Here is a 5,918-nt window from a genome sequence, read left to right as displayed (position 1 = left end):
GAGTGAGACCCTGCCTCCAAAAAAAAAAAAAAAAAAAAAAAAAAGAGGCCAGGTGTGGTGGCTCACACCATAATCCCAGCACTTTGGGAGGCCGAGGGCAGATCACGAGGTCAGGAGATCAAGACCATCCTGGCCAACATGGTGAAACCCCGTCTCTACTAAAAATACAAAAATTAGCTGGGCATGGTGGAGCACGCCTGTAGTCCCAGCTACTCGGGAGGCTGAGGCAGGAGAATCGCTTGAACCCGGGAGGCGGAGGTTGCAGTGAGCCGAGATCGCACCACTGCACTCCAGCCTGGCAACAGAGCAAGACTCCAGCGCAAAAAAAAAAAAAAAAAAAAATTCCTACAACTACTTAATAGGTGCACAATGATCATATACAATAGTCTTTGCATATTCCTAACTTCCTACACTGGAAGAGGGCATGGTAAGAGACAGAAGATAATCAAATAATGATTTTATGAGTATAATTTTTCTAAATGTATTATACAATTAAGATGATCACTATGCAAATATAAGAGCTTTAAAATTACTCATTTCATCCATTTCCAAAGGACTTAGTCCTTATAAGTTTTTAAACATTGATATGTTACATAACAATTTATCCATTTAAAATGTACAATTCAGTGGTTTTTATATTTACATAGTTTAAAACTTTCATTGCCTCAAAAAGAAATCTCTTATCCATTAAGAGTCACTCCCCATTACATGCCAACTATCCCAATCAGCCCTAGGCAACTACTTTTTTCTGTCTTTATACATTTACATATTGTGGACATTTTCATGTAAATAGAACCATAAAATATGTGTTTTGTGATTGGATTATTTCATATAGCATATTGTTTTTGAGGTTTGTCCATTTCATAATATGTTTTTTTTTCCTACCAAACAATATTCTGTTAAATGGGTATAGCATACTTTACTCATTCATCAGTTGGACATTTGCATTGTTTCACCTTTTGGCTATTAAAAATAATGCTGCTATGAACAATCTGTGTTCAAGCTTTTGTGAGGACATATTTTCATTTCTTTTGGGGATACGCCCAGTGGAATTGCAGGCTCATATGGCTACTCTATGTTTGAAATTTTGAGTAACTACCAAACTCTATTCACAACTGGCTGCAATATTTATGTTCCAAGCAGCAATGCATGACTATTTCAATTCCTCCGCATCCCCACAACACTAGTTATTGTCTGTCTTATTATGCCTGTCTATCTTACAGGGTATGAAGTTGTAGACCATTGTGGTTTTGACTTGAATTTACCTAATGACTCATAATGTTCAGCATTGTTCCATGTTCTTATTATCCATTCACATATCTTCCTGGGGAGAAATATTCAGATCTTTGGTCCATTTTTTAATTGGGTCATCATTATTTATTTATATATTCAGAATAAAATAGTTTTATCAGGTATGATTTGCAAATATTTCCTCTCATTTTGTTTCCACCTCACTTAATGGTGTCATTTGAAGCACAAATGTTTTTAACTATGATAAAGTTCATTTTTTTCTGTTATGTATGCCTTTGCTGCCATAGCTAAGATATCACTGCCCAACCCCATGTCACCCCATGTCACAACGATATACTCCTATGTTTTATCTAAAAGTTTTATAAGGCCAGGCATAGTGGCACACGCCTGTAATCCCAGCACTTTGAGTAGCTGAGGTGGGAGGATTGTTTGATCCCAGGAGTTTGAGACCACCCTGAGCCACAGACTTCGTTTCTACAAAAACTCAAAAATTTAGCCAGGCATGGTGGTGCATGCCTGTGGTCCCAGCTGCTCAGGAGGCTGAAGCAGGAAGATTGAGTGAGCCTGGAAGATCAAGGCTGCAATGAGCCGTGTTTGCGCCACTGCCCTCCAGCCTGGGCAAAAGTGTCACCTTGTTTCCAAAATAACAAAAAGTTTTCTGGTTTGGGGCTTTATATTTAGGTTTTTTAATCCATTTTAATTTTTATTTATGGTGTGACACAGAGGCCCAACTGGATTCTTCTGCATGGGGATATTCAGTTGTCACAGTACCATAATGAAATACTATAGTCTTTTCATTTTAAAAAAATTGTTTTATAATCTTTTCAACTATTATATTGTCCCAGTACAATGGGGGACTATTCTTCCCATTGAACTGTGTTGGCTCCCCTGTGGAAAATCACATTGGCCCTAAATGTATGGGTTTATTCCTCAACTCTCAATTCCATCCCATTGACCTATGTCTACCCTTATGCCAGTATCACACTGTCTTAATATAGCACTGTAGTCTTTGAAATTGAGAAATGTGAGTTTTCCAAGTTTTTTCAATATTGTTTTGATTATTGAAATAATATTGAAAAATATATCGTTCTGGGGTCCCTCAGTTCCATTTGAATTTTTGGTTCACCTTGTCAATTTCTGTAAAATGCCAGTTGGGATTTCAATAGAGACTGCATTGGAGGCCAGGTGCAGTGGCTCACTCTGTAATCCCAGAACTCTGGGAGTCTGAGGCGCGCAGATCGCTTCAGCCCAGGAGTTCAAGACCAGCCTGAGCAACACGGCAAAACCCTGTCTCTACAAAAAATACAAAAATAAGCTGGGCATGATGACACATGCCTGTAGTCCCAGCTACTTGGGAGGCTGAGGTGGGAGGCTTGTTTGTGCCCAGGCTGAGGATGCAATGAGACATGACTGCACCACTGCACTCCACCCTGGGCAATGGAACAAGACCCTGTCTCAAAGAAAAAAGGAAAAAGACTGCTTTGGAAAGGTATATCAGTTTGGGGTGTATTGCTATCTTAATAATATTGTCTTCTAATCTATGAACATAGGATATGTTTGCATTTATTAGATTGTCTACTTTTTAAAAACAATGTTTTGATATGGTGTATGATATTAACTACCTTTTGGATGTTAAATCAACCTTGCATTCCTGGGATAAATCCCAGTTTGGCATGAAGTATAATCCTTATGTAGTCCCGCATCTCTGAACAACAGTACCATGTCCTGAGAAATGTGTTAGGCGATTTTATTGTGTGAACATCATAGCGTATACTTACACAAGTCTATGGTATAGCCAATTACTCCTTGGCTACAAATCTGAACAGCATGTTACTGTACTGAATAGAATACTGTAGGCAACTGAAACACAATGTATTTGTGTATCTAAACACAGAAAAAGTACAGGTAAAACACAATAAAATAGGTACAAAGCAGTACACCTCTACAGAGCACTTAACGTGAATGAAATTTACAGGACTAGAAGTTGCTCTGGGTGAATCAGTGAGTGACTGTGAAGGCCTAGGACATTACTGAACAATACTGTAGACCTTATAAACACTGTACACTTAGGCTAAATCTATAAAAAGCTTTTCTTCAATAAATTAGCTTTAGCTTACTGTAACTTTTTACTATACTTAAAATTTTAAAATTTTTTACTCTTTTGTAATAACACTTAGAACACAAACACATTGTACAGCTGTACAAAGTATTCTTTATATCTTTATTTTGTTAGCTTATTTCTAATTTTTCACTTTTTTTAAAAAAATTAAGCCACAGAAACATACATTAGGCTAGGCCTACACCAGGGCAGGATCATCAATATCACTGTCTTCCACCTCCACATCTCTTTCTACTGGAAGGTCTTCGGGGGCACTAATAAGCATGGAGCTGTCATCTCTGATGATAATGATGCTTTCTTCTGGAATACCTCCTGAAGGACCTGCCTGAGGTTGTTTTACAGTTAACTTTTTAAAAGTAAGTATGAGTAGATGCTCCAAAATAATAATAAAAAGTACAGTAAATAAATAAACCAGTGACACAGTCGTTTATTCTCAAGTATTATCTGCTGTACATAACTGTATGTGCTGTTTTTATGTGAGTGGCAACACAGGTTTGTTTACACCAGCATCAACACAAACATGTAACACGTTGCACTATGACAGCACTAGGTGATGGGAACTTTTCAGCTCCACTATAATCTTATGGGACTACCACCATACATGTTGTCAATCATTGATCAAAATGTTGTTATGTGGTGGTACATGACTGTATATTGCTGGATTTGATTTGCTTATATTTCCTTGAGCTTGTTGGATGTGTAGATTGTTTTTCATCAAGTTTGGGGCATTATTAGCCATTATTTGTTTAAATATTTTTTCTGTCCCCTTCTCTCCTCTTCTGGTATTCCCATTATCAGCATATTTGTGTCCCACATTTCTCTAAGGCTCCATTCATTTTTCTTCATTTTCAAGTCCAGAATTTCCATTTCTGTGTATAGAAATGGTGTATGTGTATATTCTATACTTCATTGATACAATCATTGTCATCATATCTCCCTTTAATTATTTAAACATAGTTTCTTTAATTTCTTTGAAGATACTTATAATAGCTGCTTTGAAGTCATTGTTCACTGAGTTCAATATCTGGTCCTTATCAAGGTAATTTCTAGTCTTTTTTCCTGTGTATGAATCACATGTTCCTATTTCTTTGCATGTCTCATTTTTACTGCACTGAACACTTTAGGTACTACACTGCTGCAGCTCTGGATAACGATACTCGCTACTCCAGGATTTGTCGCTATTGTTTGTTTACTTATTTGGTGATGTGGCTAGACTAATCCTGTGAAGTCCATTTCCCCAGTGTATAGCCTCTAATGACCCCATTTAGATTTTTTGTTAGTTTGTTTTTATCTTTAAATCTGGCTTCCTAAGGGTCATCCTTAGGTCAGTACAGTTTAGCAGTCAGCCACTGATAGATCAGAAGTTGTGCTTAAGCCCCTTGAGCCAGTAAGATTTTTTGTTTTGTTTTGTTTTTGAGAGTCTTGCTCTGTTGCCCAGGCTGGAGTGCAGTGGGTGATCTCGGCTCACTGCAACCTCCACCTCCTGGGTTCAAGCAATTCTCCTGCCTCAGCCTCCCTAGTAGCTGGGATTACAGGCACACGCCACCATGCTCAGCTAATTTTTGCATTTTTAGTAGAGACGGGGTTTCGCCATGTTGGCCAGGCTGGTCTCGAACTCCTGGCCTCAAGTGATCCACCCTCCTCAGCCTCCCAAAGTGCTGGGATTACAGGCGTGAGCCACCATGCCCGGCCCCAATAAGGTTTCCATTCTTTACTGTTTGCTCTGTAGCTTGGAGACTGCTTTCACACTTCAGGGAGTTTATAATTTTGTCTCACATTTAGTCAGGAACTAATAGCAAAGCAATTCCTTCTTCAGTTGCTTCTGAGATAATGCAGATTTATGTATGTGTACACTTTTCCATATCACCAAGTATGACCGTGATTTTAGCAAGGCCTCCTTTGCTCTTTCTCTGATCTCCCTTTTAAACTTCTGGCTGGTCTTCCTCTATAGGTATTATACCATGCTGTTAGTCTCCACATAAAGTCAGGCCTCTCAGGAAGGGCCAGGGTCTTGCCAGTCTTTAAGGCTTGCCCTAACCCCCTCCCTTAGCAGAGCCTCTGTATTATGGAGCAGTATCTGGAGGAGATGGGAGTTCTACTTTGGACCACGCCCATTGGAATACTTCTTCCATAACAATAGTTCTTCCGCAACATGAAGTTGGGTGGGAAAGTAAGTGCAGCCTCTAGTTCAGATGTTATGACCTCCACTATTATTGAGTTCTGTAAATTTTGAATAAATTGAGTTTCAATTTTGTGAATCTTCTGATCACTCTCCAGAGACTCTGAATGATTGCCTTTGCTAATTTTAAGCAATGAAACAGGTATTTCTCTGGGAAGAAGTTCCACTGAACTCTTCACAGTGCCACCCAGAGGTACCCCACATTCCAATTTTCAATTGATTACGCAGAAAGTGGTAATCAAGTTTGAGAATTTAACCTAGTCCATAAAGCTGATTATAAATGCAAAAATGATTCATTTCTAATTTTTAAAAGCTGGAATTAAAGGTTAATTAAAAAAATTATATACTATGTTCTCCCTTATTACCCCA

The sequence above is a fragment of the Pongo pygmaeus genome, chromosome X (genome assembly GCF_028885625.2).
Source record: "Pongo pygmaeus isolate AG05252 chromosome X, NHGRI_mPonPyg2-v2.0_pri, whole genome shotgun sequence".
NCBI lineage: Eukaryota > Metazoa > Chordata > Mammalia > Primates > Hominidae > Pongo > Pongo pygmaeus.
The sequence above is the reverse complement of the archived record's forward strand: the minus strand, read 5'-3'. Positions refer to the sequence as shown.